The sequence below is a fragment of the Rhagoletis pomonella genome, unplaced genomic scaffold (assembly GCF_013731165.1).
Source record: "Rhagoletis pomonella isolate Grant_MI unplaced genomic scaffold, Rhpom_1.0 Rhpom_scaffold_00006, whole genome shotgun sequence".
Lineage (NCBI taxonomy): Eukaryota > Metazoa > Arthropoda > Insecta > Diptera > Tephritidae > Rhagoletis > Rhagoletis pomonella.
The window spans coordinates 76,044,367-76,065,948 of record NW_023458560.1 but is presented as its reverse complement, the minus strand read 5'-3'; the positions used below and the strand labels follow the sequence as shown (position 1 = coordinate 76,065,948).

Genomic DNA, 21,582 nt, shown 5'->3' with positions numbered 1-21,582 from the left:
CCACATAAAAGCAAACCGTTGAAAATTGTTGAAATCGGACTAAAATTTAGGCCGCTTTTCATATAACGGTAAATTTCAGAAATGCTTGAAATTTCAATATTTCGAAATTTAAGGACGCTAATTTACTTAAAATGTATACCCCCCGGCTTATCATGTAGCGGTAGCTTTCGGAAAGGTGGAAAACATATGTTTAACACTTGCGCCGGGTATTTAATGTTCGGCTCCGCCCGAACTTAGACTTTCTTACTTGTTTGTTTTCATATTTGTCAAATACTCAATTCTCTTAAATAATGTGGTTTCTTCAGATCTCACTCTACATAATCTGAATATAACAGGATAGGAAGACGACCTCAAATCTGCTTAATAGATCACTCACAAAGCAGTCAGCATATTAGTAACCATAACGGGGCACTTATTTCTAGGCAAGCATGCAGCAAGTATATGCCTGAACTATTATAGAGATGCACGCATCTGGCAGCTAGAATATAGCAAAGAAAGTGTTCAGCATTTCCTGTGTATGGATTTTTCGGCCTTGCTAATATTATGTTTCAAACCCAAGAAAGACAAATAGTAACATAACTAGCGGGTCTACATGTCAGGATATACCATAAGCTATGCCAGTAAATCAATCAGGAAATTCAGATGTTTTTAAAAAGCAAATTAGGATTGACATATAAGCCAAGAAGTGCATCGAATGCGCTAATTATATCCTGACTTGATGACGATCTCTCTCGAGCCCTCGTTGGAGCAACATCCAACACATTTTTTATATTAGCGGTGTTTCTCGGTAGGCTATGGCCAACCTGCCGGGTGTAATTCTTCCCAAAAAAATAGTTGCAGTTCGGAGGCGGCGTAGAACTCCACCTTTGTGAGAACATCAAATCGGCCACCACAAGCTGACAAGGAGCTTGACCAATATAGCAAAATAGCAAAGTATATGAAGCAATGAAATTTTATTTATTTTTTTAGATTACCTAAGAGCATGTAAATTAGACTTAAAATCAGAACCTTCAGAGCAACCAGATTATCCAAAAAACTATAAAAACGGTTCACACTTTGGGACTAAAAGTAACGTCAATACCACTCCGCATAATTAGTTCGCTTCGTTTTGGAGAGCCTACGACGCATTAGAATAATTTTCGATGGAAGTAAAAATAATGAGTTCGATATTATTTTTCAGGTTACTGCAGAATCCATTCCAGGTTTAATGTAGGCAAAATTGTATCCCTGAATCGAATTACATTTTACGAACGTATATATGTACTTTAAATATATTCATACGTACGTTCATAACAGAGTGATTGGCCTGGGTTTTCTAAATCGGTTTTCACCGGTTCTTTTATTTTGATATCTATAAGCGTTTTTTCGAAATCGTGGTTTTATCGAATATCGAATAAACCGGATTTTTTAATTGAACAAACCGGTTTTTTTTTCCTTACAATCAAGGCTTTTTCCAATTTAAAGGAAACCTCTAAATAGTTCTAAAATTATATCCTAGGTTATTTGGGGATGAACAGGATATCATATTCCAATAAACGACTGTTTGGAGCTTAAAACTTAAACTGGTGAACCGTGTACTTGCTATTTATTCCCCTAAACAGAACACAAGCACAGTGAAAAAGTGTTGGAGCCCAGAGGAATAATGCGCTACACAGATTGCAATGCTTATCTTCATAAGGATCTTTTATTTCCATTAATTCGCGCTTTATCGCATTTCAAATGCAAATGAATTTTCTGAAGAAATAGAGCAAAACTACAAAGACATACGTTTCTGAGTATGTGCAGGTGCTGCCTGTGTATCTATAACAGGTTCATTGCCTACCTTGTTGGCGTCTGCCAGTGTAAAATTCAAAATCCTAATGCGCATTTGTATGTTAGTTAATCGACATATTCTTTGCGCTTTGTCAAGCGCTTAATACTTTTTTAAAATTCTCCGATCCCAATGAGGGGTGTGCAGGACTTAACATTTCGACCCTTTTTTTATCTCGAAATCCCTCTTAAGGTCTTAAGCATTATAAAGGAATCAGAATTTGTCATTGTGATCTATTCTATTTACATATGTGCAGTTTTATCATTGCTCGTTTGAAGAACATTTGTTTTCTTTCTCCTTCTATGCTTTCGAAGGACCCACAGACGCGACGCGCTTCCTGGGCGCGGCCAAATCCACGGAACTCTTTGGATCAGTATCAATGCTGTACGCGTGCGTTGTGCCAATCGGTGAGTAGCCGCTGGCGGAGGAAACAAGAACTGAAGAATTGAAAGAACAAAAAAAAAATATAAAATTAATTGCTATTTTAGGATAGTGGCAAATGCAGATACTTTTTTATGTTTTTTTTTTGTTTTGTTTTTTCTCATTTTGCTGTGATTCACATTACTCGGCAATGCATTCTGCTCTCCTTCGCCTTTCGCACATTCGTAAAACGTCTAAGTACATTGTAATCGAGTGCAAAGTGCATTTTTACGCTTGATTGGCCTTTTGTCGATTGTTCGCTAGCTGACGTGAGATGCGAGCAAAGGCGGAAATTAGTCATTTATGTTTTTATTAGCTCCATATCCGGACAGTTCAAATGTGGATTTGAGATGAAGTTTTTTTTTTTTGTATTTTCAATCGAGTTGCATTGGACTGTAATTTTTGTTTGTTCTCTTCGCAGGTGAATGCATCCCACCGCGCACTGTGTCATTGGCGGCAGCAACCTTCAGTCTGTTGGTCTCCATGGCGGTGCTGGATTTGGCGACGTTTCAGGTAAGCAAAGATTTGACGCAGAATACTTCAATCTAAAATGAAAAATTAAGAAATTGTGCGAATTAGATAAATATTTATGATTATTAAATTATTATTTGTACATTGAATTGCTGTCCCATATTGTGTTAATCGATCCTGGCGTATTTAGGCAGGTTGGTCTAGTGGTAAAGATTACGAAGACGTTCGTGTGCTTATAGGTCGCTTGGTCTGGCGTATTTTTTTCCACGTCCTGCGTTGAATTCCGTGATATGTTTTCTGATTTGGACTTACTTACCCTACAACAGGACCAGACCATAACTTGGTATATTTTCAATCTGTCTCCGAAATCCTTTGGCTTCGTTCTATAGTAGTTGTAACAGGCTAAGAATTTTTCAAACAGTTTCGGGGAATATTGTGAATAGACCTTGGGCGGTAACAAATTTTTGCCGTCCAGAATACCTGCGTAGGCCCGACTTTTGTCTGAACGTGTAGTAGGATCTTATCTCCGCTAGGACGTTATTTGTGGATATATTCCCACGTGTTGGAGTATTCAAGGTCGCGTTCATACCGAAGGTCGACAAAAGCTCTTTTCGATTTTTCTTAAAGCTCTGGATGGGCCGAATCATCTGCTCATTAGAAACAGGGCTGATACATATTGCCAAGCGCTATACATAACCGCCTTCACACGCTTGTGAGGTCGATAGCGAAGGTATTCATACCCAAAACTTCACTGGGTGTCTTTCTCGACATCGAGGAACAGTCCTTATAATGTCCCTTCTGAGGACACTCGCCACTTGTATTAGGATTCATAGAACTGTCGCGGCGTAAAGACGCAGTGCTACCATCCAGCTACCCTTTTTGAAGATGGTGAAAATGGCCTGGATGGGCTGCTGGGCGATTCTCTGTGGGGATGGCAGTAATACAAATTTCGACAACTTTTGTGATCTGATTCAAGAGCGCTGGAACCTGATTATTAAGTGGTCTAATGGTATGCGAACAGTGGACTTGCTGTAAATCCTAGTAAGAAGGAACTCAACTTATTCACTAAGAAGTGTTAGATACCCCCGCGAACCTTGTCTCTATTTATTTGATGCATTCGCCTTTCGCAAATTAGTGGAGAATTAACGACCCCTCACTGCCTGGACCTTAACTTGGCGGTCGTCGACATAGTCGGTACCGACGCTGCCACAAGGGTCGCAGTCAGACTTACACTCCTTCTAGTCTCCCCGTTGGGGAAATCTGAGCAACCCGAATGCAGCCTTGGGTCACGTCAGTAGGAAAAGAGAGAGAGAGCTTCGGTGGGGCCACTCCGACTGTTCGATTTATGGGCCCACTGATTAGCTATTACACGAACTCGCCATCAATATCGCGTCTAGGTGATAATTAAATACTGAGGAGGCTTAAGGAACTAACTTTAGCATTTTTATTTGTTTATATTAAATTTTTTAGTGCAAAGTTCAGAGAAAGTTACAATTTTGAATAAAATTGATTCTCCTATTCCTGTTAAAGTATGTTACATAGTGAAAACCATATATGGGGTTTCCTTAAACGGAAAAAATTGCCCAAAAAAAATTAGAAATGTCAACAAATTTTCATACAAATAATTTGAATTTTTTATTTTGGAATTTTAGCTATGCAGTATTAACGCCTATTAAATTTTAGTTTTAATAATTTTTTTAAGAATTGTCCGAAATGTCAACAAGGAAAAAAACTATTGAAAGCTGTTAAAAATTGCTTCTATGTTCCAAGACACTTTATTACATTAATGTGCTATAAAACTGCATACCTTAAGTTTTTCTTAAAATTTTAATTTTGGTGAACTTTTTTACAATATTTGAAATTTTCCTTCTGAAATTGTTTAATTTTAGGGAAACCCTATAACTGTTTTCAACTAGTTTTTATTATTTATAAAACGGAACAGGAGAATTTATTTTTTTCAAAATCCAAATCCGTCAAGAACATAAGACCTTTTTGAGTGGTAAATTTCGCGTTTCGCACCACCGTGCGTTTGGACTGCATTTGGACTACTCTTGGATATATGTGCCACGCATTAGCGCCGGCGACTGCAAGTTTTTCTGACCCAAGGTGGACCAATTCAGTCAAGAATCACGTTAAGCTCACGAAGCCGCAGCCTTCAATTCTGTCTAGGGTATGAGCAGGACATTGTCCGGATGGATTTCGAACGGCGAGACAAAATACGACACCAGATCCTCATAGTCGCAGCTGCTTGGGGGACGACGAAGCTCTTCCAAACTGCGGTCTAAACGCCTGGTCTTTATAAGCTCTGCGGAAGAATAGTTTAACTGAAAGCAACAATACGCCCCATCGCTTTCTAGCGAAGTATTGCTGGCTTAACTTGAAAACTTAAATCAATGCCCATTTTCTGTGCCACTCCAGTTCGTTCCCCCTCCTCCAGAAAGAAATCAAGCGTACGCAAATGAACAAATCAGCCAACCAATCGGCCAACCAACGTATTGACAAAGTCACAAACAAACAAAAAAACAATCAAACCAACGAGTGATTGCAGAAAAAAATTGTTCAAAAGCATTCATTCGCTTCTTTACTTTGCACTCGGAAAGTTTTTCAAACGTAAAATCGCTACAAAATTAAAATAACGAAGAATGGGAAAGGAGGAATGGATGGATGCAAAAAGACAAACAAAATTAAAATAAAACACATATGAAAGGCATGAAAGTGAATATAAAGTTAAGAGTAAATCGAAAAGCGTTCAAAGTTACAGTACACACACACACACACTCCCACAGAACGCTGGTTGGCGGCAAGAATGATAGAATACAAGATTGCGCCGTCCTGGGCTCTGACATTTGTGTACCACAAGTAAACAAAGAATGGAGCGAAAAGAAGAGCGAGTTGAAACTGCCAAAGCAGTTCACTTTACAGCGAAAAACGTGTTTTAATTTTGCTAAATGTGAAAATATTGCATTTTTCACCTAATCTATTAGAGAACAGTGAACATTTTAGTGCACTCCATTGCTTAGCAATTAAAGCTCCTGCTGAAAACTGCACCAGCTTCTCTGCGGGATTGATTAGTTAACTTGCTAATGGATGCTGCGTGGAGCAGAAACAAAATCATTGTGAGGAAATTCTGGGAATATAATAATAGAGAAACATTTCGGCAACGGCTTTGCCGTGCCCTATGTACACAGAATGCAGCGATTCGTCCCAGCGCTACACTTGCATCTACGCTTCTTACATCTTGACGGCTGACGCAGTTTAACACACAGCACTTCGTTGTATTAGTTTTTACGCAGTCCTCAACTCAAAAATCACTCACAAATTGAAAATTAACACAATTTAAACTGATTTTTCACTTATAATTAGAATTTCTCTTTCGCTGATTTGTAAACAAAGGTTTATTTACAAGTTACCACAACTGTCAAAATCGACAAAACTAAAGTAGCGGTACCACTGACGGCGCCACCTTTGTTCGCTGCATCGTGGGTTGGCGGCAGGCTATATTGGAAAGTCAATATCCGCAGCAGCGCCGTCCGCGTCTATCGGGGCAACAACTCAAACGAATTGAATTTAGTAAAAACTTTCGAGGGCCGCTGTGGGTCTGTAGCGTCAAGTATTGAGCTCTACAAGTCCTTTGCTTTGTTTCGATCAACATTGGCGACGGCGACGACCAACTGAACTGAAGTTTTAATTTCCGGAAAATGCAAAACTTTACCAAACACATTTGGTTAGAAACAAATAAAGAAATAACGATAACTTTCAAAACTTGGTGAATGTTAAGCAAAAACAACAATAAGAGAAGGACGAAAGCGAGAGCAAGCAATTGAACCATGATAAAAACATAACAAGGTAAAACCATTGAGAGGCAGTCTGACGTTTGCCAACAATATAATTTTAAAATCAAAACTCAAACTCACACACACATTCTCATTTTCAATCTCAAACAACAACAATTGTGAACAATTTAATTTTTTTATTTTCAATTTTATATAATTTTAAAATGTTGGCAAACGCCAGAAAAAAATCATGGCCGACGAAATGAGAGAATGAATTTACCTTGTAATGTTTTTATCATGAATTGAACTGTCATTGGGCCGTATAAATAAAAATGAGCAATTGCTTTTTCTTAATATTTCAGACCTTTTGCTCGATTTATTCAAACAAAAGTGAAGTAACAGGTTTGAAATTTTAAGAAAAAGCAATTGCTCAGTTTTTATTCATACGGCCCATTGGAGCGTGTCGGGGGACGACTTTACACTACGTTCTTTGTTTTTGACTTGGAAGGTGATTTAATTTTGTTGAAGGACTTTTGAAAAGTGGAGGCGTTTGGGTGGGAAGTTTAAATTGAATGTTTTTGAAGTTTGCTAACTTGCAGTACTGAGTCAGTTTTAAATAAAACTCTGCCTACACACAAATATGTTGCTTAGAACTTATTCTTCCACTTAAGAGCTTTTGATATATTTTTTTCTGGCAACATCTTCTACCTTCTAACTATTTCATTTGATGGCATATATTTCGCGAGCTGATTTACATTTTACTGCCAACATTTCGTATTTCGCGGCCGTATTAATAATTCATTCTATGTGGCAATAGTTGTGTTCCACTTCAAGCCGCCGCATCACCGCATCACAAGCGTCACTTTTGCTAACAGATATTTGTAGATTAGACGAGCTACTTAAGTTGAATTGAAAAGCTAAACTTAACCAATGACACCGATGCTGCGCCAAATACAACACCGACTGACTGCCTTTCTGATGTTTGCAAATCCTTCGCTGCTGCTCTTCTCTGCCAGCAAATCAGTCGAACTTCATCGAGTGTCAACGTCAAATACTAGCACACTTGTTCGCGGCATTTCTAAGTAACTTGTCAAAATATTTACCTTTGTAAACGAGCAATCGAACCGCGCATATTGAAAGAGGTGTATGTGGCGCCTCTCGAGCTCAATCCTTACCCCCCACACCCCGCTACTGTTTCTGCATGCCACTTCCGCATTCGCAAAAGTTGTCAAGCAAAAGTTTATCTATATTTTAACTGAATGACAGTTGTTGCTGTTTTGTTGTTATTGCTGCTATCGTACATAACATTATTCTCCTTGTTGCTATTTCGCGCGATTGACACTTGAAAATGCAAATTCGTACAAGTGACATATTTAAATCTTAAATTTTTAATTTTGCTTTTTCGCGTTCTCAGCTGCGCACATTTGCCATTCAAAGAGAAATATGCAAATGAATCTGTGTGTGTTGGCTTGAAGGTGAGTTTGAGTGCAAGTTTGAAATCAATTTGAGATGTTCTAAGTAAGAGAAGACAGGGGCCTGCTGAGGAGTTTTGAAGGGATTTTAAGGAAACCTGAAGGACTTGGTAAAGTTTTAAAATTTGTGTTGATTAAAAGATCTGTTTAATTGATTAGCCTTAACGTCGATCATGGTTGTAGTTATCCTTAATTAAGCAATGAATCCTGCCTACGAAAGACACGTTTCAGATATGAGCAGTGTGGCCAGATTTTTTTTCAAGTAACTTAATTTCCGAAATCCTAACTTCCTATTGTAATCAGGGCTGCAAACCGTTTGTGAACGGAACCGCTTTTTGAACCCGAAGCTTTTTTCGGGCTTCGAACCGAACCGATTTTAAGTTGGAAGATTGGACTGCCAGACAAAACTTACGAGAAAACTATGACGCAGGAACGAACAACTTGACGAAAGGAACTAGCCACTAGAAAAACGGATAAGAAAATGGCAGTACTTTTTAAGATTCATAAAATAAAGTAAACATATATTCAAAACTGAAACGCGACTTTAGGTTGAAAAATCACAAGGCAATCAGACATTTATATAATTTATTACAAACAATAGTACCTCCTGACTTCACTTCTTCAGGTGTGGATACCAGTTCACTATTAAAACTTCTTGAAATAACAAGATTTTAAAATAGCAAAGCAAAATTTTGATAAATATTATATGTACATTAGGGTGCATCAAAACCGAAAAAACACTACTGTTTTTCTATCGGAATTTCAAAATGTATTATATTTTAAGACTTCCCTCATAATATATGGGAAAAATATTAGCATTTTCGTGAGCTGGACTGATTTGCAAATACCTCTGAAATTCGATTCTTTTTATAAATAAAATTAGTTTTTAAAATTTTTTTCCCAAAAAGTCCCTTCAATTGATAGAGAAGTTTAAGCTTAAAAGGTCTGCATAAGAATGTTTAAAAATTTCAAGACAAAGGAGCAATCAAGAGATTCTCGGGATCCAAATACCACCAAAATCGGATTTCGTAAACCTCTGGGTTCATACCAGCGTCGCCGGCTGATACCGATTGGAGAAAGTTTGATTCACAGTTTGAAATTCTCTGTTGTTCATCTGTTAAACCAATAACGGTAGTTAGGGTATGAAACCACCTGGCTGTTAGATGGTAGTTAAAAATCGAAATCAAGTGAAGGCTAACTTCAGCTTGTTTCCTTGTTTATTGCAGCAGGTATTTAGAATCAAGCCGAACGGTCTCCGTTGGAGTCATCTCTGCCGATTTTGATCGATTTTCAGTGGTTGAGAGCGTCTATACATCGGAAGATTCGGCTACAAACAGTCTTGCTGCCCCGTTGAGACTTTGTTGAAAACCTGAAGTTGAAAAAAAAAACTGAACTCAGTACTGTTTATGTCATTAGGCGTGTCTTCGTGTTTCATTTCTATGTTCAGGTATCACCATTTCGGGAGCGTCATATCCCAGATGAGCTTGCGTCACTTATACTAGGTTCACATATAAGTAGATTATCCTCATTTTCGAGCTTAACTTCCTAATCTGTAATTAGGAAAAGAGATTAGCCATATAAAATTCCTCCCTTGTTAATCTGTAATTATAAAATAATCTCAGATTTAACCGATAACTTTTCGGTGTCCATCCTAGTTTTATCGATTGTTTTTGCGAAGAAGAGGAGAAATGGCAAATGTAAAAGTAAACAAAAATAGACGCTAGCAAGGAAAAGAGGGTTTTAAAGGTATTTTTAATAAAATGTTACGTTAAAATATATCTATATTGCTTAATATAGCAGAAAAACGTGATCACGGTGGCACAGAGAAGAAACATAACTTTTCCTTGAGATGTGAGAATAACAAGCACCACAAATTTGACGGCTAATAATCTGAGATTTGCCTGTGTAAACGGAGTGATTAAAAAACGAGCTTTGATTGAGGTAATATTGATATGTGAACATAGTTTTAACGTCTAGTCTGCTTCTCGTTCGAGTGAATATCCATGTGAACCAACATAACTGAAGGCAATCTATCGAGTTACTCGGCTATAGCGTAGGAAATAAAGGGGAGGTTTCCAGAATCCGAGTGTAGACCGCAGCAGCCACAGCCAAACAGTTGCGTTTGGAAGCAACTTTAAAGTCTGCCATCCTAATAAAATACTCAATTGGATGGAATTTCAGATGGTATGTCCGACGTCTTCTTAATATCTTTCGAGATGACGGATAGTTTTAAGGTTAAGGCCAGAAAATGGTTGCATTCAAGCCCCGGCTGCATGTGCTCCTTTGGGGTACCTCGTGGATTTGAAATTCTCAACTAGCTATTGAAATAATTTATAGACTTTACCTTTGCCTTCAAAGGCCCAAATAGTGCCCTTATGAATTAGGAACTTCATTGTACAGTACAAGCAGACTAGACTCGTCTTTTCCTCAGGCTCGTTAATACAAATATAGCATAGTAAAATAATTAGATTTGCGCTCATACTTAACATTCTCAACCTGTCGCAGGCTGTCAACCCGCCTAGTTTTGATCTCCATTCCTCTGTTTGACCGCACTCCGCCTGTCTACTCGCTTTGCAGCTTCCCAACTCTCGCGCTCACCTCTTTCCAATCTCATCAAAAGTCAACATTTACCGGCATTGTGTATTTGCTTGTTATGCCAAATGTTTGTTTGCGTATCTTTTTGACGAATGCGTCGCTGCATTTGCCAATCTGGTGGCCAATGTGCAAACTAATTTAGATGGTACACAATGAGGTCGCACAAAGAGCAGTGGATGGTCGATCGGCCGCTTAGACCGTCAAGCAGTTCAGACATTGCATGAGTCGGCAGTAGAACAGAGTATGGAAAGTACTTCAGACCACTTTTTCAACTACCGGAGCGCGAAAATCAATTTCGTTTGTGGGCTGAGTGTTCGAAGTTCAGATAAAAATATGTAGATATGTACGTTTGTTTGTAAATGTTTGCTAGAATTTCTGAAGCAGCTGGATTTAGTTTTTGAAATACTTTACGTTTTGAATTCTCCATAATTTGATTATTTTTTAGGACTCAGTTTCATAGGTCCAATTTTTGAGGTAACTTTCGACTACTATATAAATATTTTGGCTTCCAAAGCCTCTCGCGTACTTAGTACGTACAAACATGCATACATATATGTATACATACGTTCACAATAAGGGTATTCAGACTATCCTCGTTAATGTATTAATTCGTTATCTGGTAACTCGGCTATACTTTTAACTTTGAACGCATCTTATTCTTTTTTGGTTAAAATTACTTTCGAATAAGCTGACGTGAAGTTCTTTTGTTTATAAACATTTATTAATTCCACGGCAGGAAGGTTTATTGAACTTTTGATAAAATATATGCACCTTTCACGGGAGAAAATTCCAGCAAATAAGTGACAGACTTGTCACCTCATATATACTTGGTAATTTACTTAAACAAAACAATGGTGAGAGTTACCGAATACCGAATTAAGACCTTAACGAATATAGTCTGAATACCCTTAATATATATCGTTCACATTTTAATAGTGGCTTGATTTTGAAGTTTGTATATTGAGTAAATAATTGCAGCATCTCTCAAAAATTTCATTTGATTGTGTAAATATTTAATATTTGTGGCAGAAAATGAACTGAATTCCTCTTTATACTAGTACACAAAAACATGTACATACAAGCCACACACAGAAATTAAGTTTGAAGCCAACACGGAAGCGATAGATGACGAGTAGATACCCTGTAGGAAATAAAACTACTTTAAAAGCAATTTAAAAAGTACTTTTTTACCAACTATAAGTGGTTGGAGTTCTTCCTTTTTTCATATAAGCAACTAACTTTATTAACATGGCCATGTCCTAGGAGCAGGTCAATTATCCGACTCTGCATTTTATTTCAACTAGTTTAAAATGCATTTGGTTTAAAGAACTTCAATGTCAGTATTTTTCGTTTGAATACGCATTCGTTCTGCACTTCACAAATGCTTTTTCATATTTCGAAGCCAAAAAAAAAAAAAATCATTTCAACATTTTGCCTCTGATGGGATTTGAACCCGCACCTTCTGGAAGCTAACAAATAACAGCAAGCACCTCTGCACGCTCAGCCACAGCCAGACATGTAAGTGTGCTTTCAAATGTTCAGTTTGAATTGTGTGCAAGCAGCAAGCCGATTGTCCGACTCTGCATTTGATTCCAACTACTTTAAAATGCATCTGGATTAAAACACTTTAAAGTCACTATGTTTCATTTAAATACGCTTTAGGTCTGCACTTCACAGATGCTTTTTCATACATCCAAGACACAAATTGTTTCTTTTGGTAAAAAGGGTATCAAAATTCGAAACATTTACTCACTTCACTTGTTTCAAAGTAGTTTTTCAATTAGTTTGATTTTAAAAAAAGTCACTTGTTTCCGACTGGGTAGTTAGTTACATATTTATATGCGCATACAGAAGTTGAACTGGGTTGAATTTACTTTGTTTAGCTCATGATTAAAACCTAATAAAGTTATTTGCGGAAGTACTATAACAACAAAAACCAACAACAACTAGAACAATGAGCTTATGTACACAAATCAACACACATGCGCATACTGTAATGAGCCCTGTAGGGAAATTATACGATTTTGAACTCTTAACCTTGAAATACTTTCGAGAATCCCTTTGAGGGGATTTTAGGAAGAAAGTACCAAATTTTTCCAATTCTGATGTTATCGAAATATGTTCGGCTTAGGGCCGTTTTCTCAAGTAGCTTTTAAATTTTTTAAGAACAAAATTTTTGTTCAAAGGCCAGATAAATTTTAAAAGCTAGTTAAGAAAACAACCCTTAGTGTACTTATTGCAAGTGGTTCAAAGAGCAGCGTGGGTACTCGCGACAAAGAAACAGATCTTACTTAGCCCAATAAGCCATACTTTTTTTACCTGAACATCTCTTAGGATACTAGTACTACACATAAAATCATCATTGATGGGTTCGGACTGCCCAGCATGCGTGCATTAAACGTCGTCAACTGAGACTGCGCTTCATGAGCCTATATAAAATAGGTTTCATTACCAACAGTTCATTTTTAATGCCTTCGTGGACATAAAAGGAACTGAGACAATTATTCAAACTCTTATAAAAATTGGAATGCAGATGAACTGAAGCAAAGCAAACAGCGGTTCCATCACAATCCGCCAAATTGCGAATCAAGGAGCTACTCCAGGAGACGTTTCCTTCCCGCTTTTATAGATGGCAGCACTGAATGGCAATCTTGAATTAGTAATAGCACCCTGCAGTGAAAAATTATCAATTGTTAAAACTAACCAACTTATAGTTAGCTTTTTGGCGAGATTTCGATTAATACCTCACTTTTAATTAGCTATGACAAAACCAACTTAAAGTGAATTGTAAAGTCATGCAGGAGTCATGCAGACGCAATCGGGAGTTGGTTTTCTTTACAAGTTTCTATTAAATATCCTCATACAAAAATTACTTTCAATACACTTTTTTTCTGAACTTCGCAGATTCTTTTTCATATTCAGGACAAATAAAAGGAAGATCGAAATTTTATACTATCATTTTGAAGTTATGTCTGACGGTGTTCGAATATGGGGCCACCCAGAGCAGAATATGTAAACAAATATGAAATGTAATAAAAGAAAGTAAATAAATAAGTAAATAAAAAAGTAAAAAAACAAAAAAATATTTTGTTTTTCTTATTGATATTTTATGTCCAAAAGTAGTTAGTAACAAGTTAGTTGACATGTAATGCAGAGGTATCCAGGTCTGACTTTTTTGCGGCCATCGCCCCACAAAAGTAGTTAGTTTTTTTCGAACAAAATACACAGTTAATAGTTAGCACTAGTGTTCGCGTAAACAGACTAAAGTTAGGTATAAGCTAACGTCACTCCCTGCAGGGCAGTATCATGTCTCCTTTCCTCTATGATTAGCGAAAAACTGGAGGAAGCGTTGTTCGGGTTACTCCCAGGGATCTGAGTTAACGCGAGCTAAGCAGAACTTATACTGTACCAAGAGAACGAAAATCAAGTAGTTTAAACTTCCTTCCTTCATTAGGACGATTCTCACTTAGACAATTGCAGTGAGTCCGAAATCAGACTCAGACAGTCTAGCGGCCAGGAGCCAGAGGTAGTTTGGACACATTAGGACTTGACAATCTTATAGGGCTAGAGAAACAATCCTTCAGTAGCACTTCATTATCAGGTCAAATGTTCTTCTACAAAATACTGAGAAAGTGCAAGGCAAAGGTGAATTACATTGCCACCTGCAATGATAGGTCCGAAATGAACTGTGATGTTGAAAGCGGGGATACTTTTTAAGTCACTCAAGCAGAGGAAATATGCTAGAGAGAGAGGTTTGTAGATTATTAACAAATAACTGCGACAACAAACTCCAACACAGTCAGGCATTGCAAGATATTTACACCGTCGTTGAAGAGTTGGTAGACATCTCACTCGTCTGGGCTCTCGGTCATTTGAACATTTACTGAAGCGAGCATCTAGTGCAGAATAGCAAAGCAAACCTGGCAAAACAATGACACGACCTCTTATGCTGGTCTAGAAGGGGCATGGTTACGGGTCACTGGCGAGCACGCGAGGGCAGTATGACAACGATTTTCCCCTACTTATGCCAAGTGTAAAGCAAGTCTCAGTGTGCTCTATAACCAACAAAAGATAATTCATAGGTAAATCTAAATCAACTCCTAATAAAGTTAAAATCAAAAGCCTGTCACATAAACCAGGTAGAATTTTGACTTTTTAAAAGAACCTACAATTTTCTTAGAGGGTAGATGCGTAAAATGAAAGCTAACTAGAAAGCGCTGAATTATCTCTGCCTGCTAAGCAAATACCAGCAAACCAAAGCGTAGAACCAACAAAAATACAAATATCAATCTCAACGCATCCCAATTTATACGCTCCAGGGGTGGCTATACATATACACTCTATGGGAGGGTGATTTGTGAGTGCATCAGCAAACTTTCTGCTTTTTGTTTGGCATTTAAAATTTGGTTAGGACGCCGCACGAATGCGCACTTATCTATTTGTGGTAATTTAAAACAAATACCAAAATTTGTTTAATAAAATTGCCAGCGCAAGCATTCTAAAGTTGACGAAGCGGCAGCCAGCCGCGGACAATATAGAGAATTGCCGATGTATTTAAACATTTAATTGGTAAAAATAACCAGACTGAAGTGAAACGCACACAAAATGTGACTGTAAAATGCAGAATACCGGAAATAAATTCATAAAATAAGTGTTTTATTTAACAAGAACAACAAGATGATAAGGATTACTTTCAAAGGATATATTTACATACATACATACATATGTACTTTGTATATATGTACCTACTTATACATTGCCACGACAAAATGAAGGTACCTCTGGTCGCTCAGTCGAAAAACTTAGCCTCCACATCGAAACGCCTAACAGCCGTCCCCGGATGATCGTCTTCGGCGGGGTCCGAGATATGTATAATAGTCTGTAGCACTAGGCCCATCATTTTCTCTCCTCTGCCAATAAAAAATAAATGCACACATAAATACAAGCATTAGAGAGGAACTGCGTAGAAGTACGAAAAGCATAAATTTTCTCAGATAGCCAAGCGGCACTTCTAGCACTTGCCTCAGGTAACAAAATCTAAAACAGTTAGAGATTGCAAACGTGCGTTAAGCTCTACGGCCGAGTTAATAGACATCTCTCTCTTCTGGGTTTCCGGCCATAGGAACATAAACGGAAATGAGAGGGCTTATGAGTTGGCAGATACAATAAACGGTCCACTCGAACTCATCAAAAGGGAACCGCATCTGCAATTCGCACGTATTTATGGGTGATACACATTGCAACAATCTTCAAACCTGCAAAACTGCGAGGAACATATGTATGTCCACATTATGAATATGCCAACGACAGAAGAACTTCTAAAGAGGTCGAGGAAAGATATAGTCAATAACGGGACATTGGCCTTCGGCGCCCTAGCTTTAATCTCAAAGGAAGTAAGGAAACGGTCCTAAACTTTGGTTGCGAGTGCCGAGCATTGGCACAAATAAGTCATGACACACTCGGGAGTTTTTCCATCCAAAACGATCCATCCAGACGAAACCGACGAATCTTGAAAGCAGATACAATCAAGGATCCCAGACAAAGCGTATCAAAATGGTGCTATCAGCTTTAATTTGGTCTGGACATGGGCTGAGGCGACGCTTCTACCAATCAACCAACCAAACAACGCCATAATTCACTGTTGAGCCATTCCTAAAAATAGAGCTGCGAAGGTTCACTTAAAGTAATATCTTACCACACCTTAATTGGTGGAAACATAAGATTTTGGCGTAATTGTAATACTAAATTTTCACGTATGCTGGATTAAAGGAGAGGCAATAAATCCATTAAGAGGATGAGGGGAGCCACAGCGTTCTACGTCCAACTTTAATAATATTAGGACTTCTCGTTTTAAAACTGGGAGAAATTCATGTAAGAACGAGAGAGGAGAAAGATAAAAATAACAGTTTCGATAGTTTGCCAGCTAAGCGACTCAAATGTGGGGACAGAGAACTTTCGTAATATTCCTATAAAGGCATCCAAATCCATAAAAAGACCAATGCAACTCTATATATGCGACAACTAACCTGGAATCATCCCACAGAATATCACATGATATAAAAATATTACTGCCTGATGTTTGGGAGAATCTTTATTTATTTAAAATTACCTCTAAATATGATTGCCTCCCAAAACTTGTTTTTAAGTTTTCGTATCTTCAGCCAATGAATTTTTAAGACTGTTTTTTGTAACCTGTTCAATCTTTTCCTCTCCTTCCAGGATGTCATGTCTAGTGAAACGCTTTCGCTAAAATTCCTCGATGTTGTCACAATTTTACTCAAATATTGCGGTAACAAATGCTCGGCGGCTAAAAATAGCGAAACGCAGGCTGTGATCATAGATCTGATAGCGACAATTGGCTTCCTCTGTGCCAACAACAAGAAGAATCAAGTAAGTGTCTTATACCATGTCCCCACCGGAGCTAACCACGTAGTTATGACTATTGAGTTGGTTATCCCGATAACCCACTTGATTTAGCGTAGTTTCGCCATATAAAAATGACAGCACTTAACCATTTCACTGAGATGGTTAAAAGCTAACCAACTCGAAACCACGTCGAAAGTCTGATACAACCCTGTGTTTTCCCGCCATCTGTGGGTCATTAGCGTTAAAATGTAAAAAATTTGTTCCATACTAGTGTTTGGACTTCACTAAGATCAGATCAGATTTACTCCGATTTTTGAAAAAATTTGAAATCTACTCCGCTTGACTTCAAATCTATTCCAGTTTTTGCATTCATTTTATGCCCCTCTTAGGGCCGTTTTTTGATTGTTCACCACCGGTTTCAGTAAAAAAATTGAAAGTTAGCCAAATCTTACTGTTAAAAAGTAATTCTTTCATACCAATGCGTCAATAAAGTAACCTCGTTATTTTTTGATGTATGGCTGTAGAAATTGCAGAACTTTACTTAAATTGTTAAAAAAAATATCGTCGATGTTTTTGCAAAACCGCCTAAATCGCCGTTGTGGCAAAATGAGATTTGGTAACCCTGAACTCCAAGCATCGATATTAATGCATAAAAATCGTTAAATCGTTATTAAAACAACAGATTTGTAAAATCATAGCTACAGAGAATACCGCCTATCATTGCAATGCCCTCAAAGAATATACCGTTTTTTCGCTCTCCCGTAAAATTTGAGTGCCGTAAGATAGGCGGTTTTGCAATTGGGCGATGGGAAGTTTTGCAAAAACATCGACGATATGTAGAATGAAATTTATATAAAGTAGAAAAGGTTTAGATCCTACTGCTCTTTAAAAAATAAAGTGTTAGAAATATTCTACTTTATAGAAAATGCTAAAAATTACCTAAATATGTAACATATTATCCTTACATTGCCTCGCGTTCTTATTTTTGCATGAATAGAAAATATTTAAGTCAAACAATTAATGTCAGAAACGAAAATAAAAAATTCAATCGAATACGGAAAATTTGTTTTGCCCCGACTGTTGCAGCGATTTAGTCCTGTAGCCCGTTTCTGTAACTTTTCTCTACCGATTATTTCTCTACTGGTAGAGAAAATACGTCATTCTCACCTACTAATTAGCAGTAGAGAACAGGGCGGCGAATTCATATCTCAATTCGCCTTGGTAGAGAATTGTTACAGAAACGAGCTACTGAATCGAGTTTTGGAGCTCCGAACACTGTTGTCTACATTTGTACTGTTTTATAAACCTCAAACCGCAGTGTGGACAGCAATAGTTATAGCCCGAACACAATGAAAACGACGAGCTACAAACCACAGCTGTCAAATTATTTTAACACGTACTCTTATGTAGATAATTATTTTGGCGACGACCGGGCTACGCGACGGCTGTGGTTGTGGCCAGATTAGATCTATTTCTATTTTTCTGGCGACAGATAAGGTTCTTCCTCTTCTTTTATGTCAAACTCATACAAATTCATGATGTCGCTGCCGCGTTCAAAGAAATCATGTCGCCATCGACAAAGCGCTTAGATAATAAAGATGACAAATTGGAAGCTGTGGTCGGTAGCTCGTCGTTTTCAATGTGTTCAGAACTTTAGCGATGTGGTTAAGTTCGATTTGAGATGGTTAACTTTTTGGTGGGGACTTGGTATTACGAATTTTGTTTCATTTTCGATTAATGGCATAGTGAATTTTTTACTCACATTTGATTTGTTTTTTTTTTTGCATTTGTCTTCTTTCGTTACTACCGTTATCTACCCACGCAAAAGGATCTACTCACCTCTGAGCAATGTTCCATTATAGTTAAGAGCTTAACCAAATTACCTGAACATTTGAATGTGGTCGTTTATCCCTGCTTAGTCACAATAACGTTCCAAAATCAAAATGCTCGCAATGTGATAGCACGTGATTTTAATTTATAAGTAAGTGTAAAAGGGTCGTTCTTAAAAAACATGACCAATTGGTGTCCCCAGACTTTACTATTTTATATTTTGTTTCTTCAAAAAGAAAATAGAAAAATATCTGCATTTTTATAAATTATTATCGATTCTACGTAACTATATTATAAAAAAAAAATAATTAATTATCTGAAAATAACTTAAAAAATATTTTCAATGTCAAAGGTTTAGCAAAAACCTGTGTCCCGAGCCAATTTATAAAAATTTAATAGTTATTTTCAGTTGAAATAAAATTGAAAAAAAATAATATTTACAACTTTTGTTATTCAGTTTGTGTATATTAATACCATATATAGAAAAGAATGATGAAAAATAATTTTTTTGTATAATTTTTATGAAGAAAATTTGTGTCCCCAGGTTTTGGTCCCCTCTGTTACGTCCACTCATTTTATTGAAAAATGTTTGTTAAACGTTATGACGCGTATATTTCTCTTATGCTTCTCCATCATAACTTAGCTAAAATCAACAAAATGTGTTTTGAACTGTTCAGTCTTGTTTAGTGCGTTGTTGAGTAAGGAACCCAATTGTATGCCGGGTACGTACCCTTATTCAGTGTCAACTCTGTTACTGTTGAAAAACGGTGAGTAAAGTGATTTTTTATTTATTTTATAATTTTTTTATAAATATTTTATGTACATTAATTAAGTGGACAAATAAATTCTCCAAAATTCGAATAAAAAGCTAAAATATGGTATTTTTGAGTTAATTTGTCCCCTCTGGTACCGGTGACTTATTAACTCCAAAAACTCCAAAAATTAAAAAAAATACTGCTGGTTATGGATTCTTATTGTTGATACCATCCGTAACCACATGAGGCCAATTATAAACATATTTGGCCAACTTAATTTTTAAAAATTACAAAATTCAGAATGGTCATGTTTTTTAAGAACGACCCAAAAACAAAAATAATATTTTTACCAACAATATTTACAGGGTGCAAGGAAAGATATACATGGAGGCATTTTAATTTTATGCATTTTTGTATGTAATTTTTCTTGCTCTTGTAACTCTCTTTTTTGCAAGTTTAATTCGAGCCCTTTACTAATCTCTTTTCGGTCTAACAAAATTTATGTACAGTTTCTGGATGAATATAGTAAATCAGAGAAAGCCAAGAAGAATCATCTAATCGCTCTGCTCAAAGAGAAGACTTAAACAAATCGAAAAAGTTAATTATAAACTTTAAGGCGTTTATGACTGGAAATAAAAAAAATTCGCATTTTTGGTGCTTGGAAGTATCATTTGTGGAATAAAGCGAAAATATTCGCGACTGCCTTCTCAATCATAAGAAAAAAACACCAAAAAATGTTGTTGTTTGTAGCAGCAAATGGCAAAATAATCGATGCCATGCACACTTACACACCCAACGTACATAAATACAAGACACTAAAATAAAAAAAAATAAAATAAAATTTATCGCCACGTTAATAATTGCATTAAATTAACTAATAATAAATAATTTTGTGCACGCAACAATTTAAGCTATAATAACAAGTGATGAAATGCTGAAAATGAAGTGAAGAATAAGAATTTAAGAATTATTGAAATCTTAAGATTTTACTTTAAACCCTAAGTTATTAACCAAAACATACCCGAATTGACGTGATAATGAAGCTTTTCACCAGTGCTGCATACATCCATATTTAAAGAGAAGTGGATGAAAGCAAAGAAGTGGAAGAAGAAGCAAAATGCAATAAGTACTTGAATTATGTAACATTCGATTCCTGTTTTTTTTTTAATTTTTATATGAAACTAAAACTTGTGTTTGTGAATTGCTCGAATTATTAAAAGTTTCCTAGTAAACATTTTTATTTATTTGCTCCATATGTGTATGTATATGTAAATAAATTAGGGCGTGTCAATTGTTTTTTTTTTTTTTTGGAATATGCGCGTATAGCATAGGAGGATTCTACGTGTAATTCTAAGCAAATTTTCTGAAGAAACCATGGGTCTAAAATCAATTTGGAGCTTGCCGAATTGCGAAAATATTTTTCGAAGAACATGTGAAAGTTTTCACTGTTGCGCCCTCTGGTGGAAGGTAAAAAAAAAGATAAGTGCAGAAAGGATTTCTCATACTAAAAAACCACTTATTTGTATGTATTATGTATTTTTATAAAAAATTTAAGTACTTCATTACGACACTACAGAAAAATGCTAAGAAACCTATTTTCGCAATTTGACAAACTCCAAATTGATTTTGAATTAATTTGCTTAGGATTTCACGTAGAATCCTTCTGTGATAAAAGTACGCGCATAGCCGAAAAGATCTCCCATACAAATAGAACCGCCCTAACATACATACTTACATTTTATACTCTTTATTGTAGGCTACGCAGTTTATTACTATTATTGAAACCTAATTTTCCTATTTGTGCTCAGTTGTCTTCTTTTTAAGCTCAGTTTTTTCAACAATGTCGATTCAACTAAATCAGTTTCGCTCAATTCAGAATAGGTAGCCACTCAGCGAAATAATTATTTTTGAACATTTAAAGGTTTTCCTTCGTTTTCTATGAATTTTTGATTTCAATTAGTCGCCCTTTGAAACAATTTTAAAGTATGCTTTAGGTCCTCAACGAATGGCATCATCTTATGACCTGCGTTAGAAAAATGTCGTAGGTGAAGATTATGCTACCGAAGATCATTCTTGGTCGCGCTGAATAT

The 21,582-nt window shown here is 36.6% G+C and overlaps 1 pseudogene; it reads left to right on the top strand.

Moving 5' to 3' along the window:
* Positions 1-2,112: 2,112 nt before the first annotated feature.
* Positions 2,113-20,076, top strand: LOC118742110 (annotated as a pseudogene).
* Positions 20,077-21,582: the final 1,506 nt, after the last annotated feature.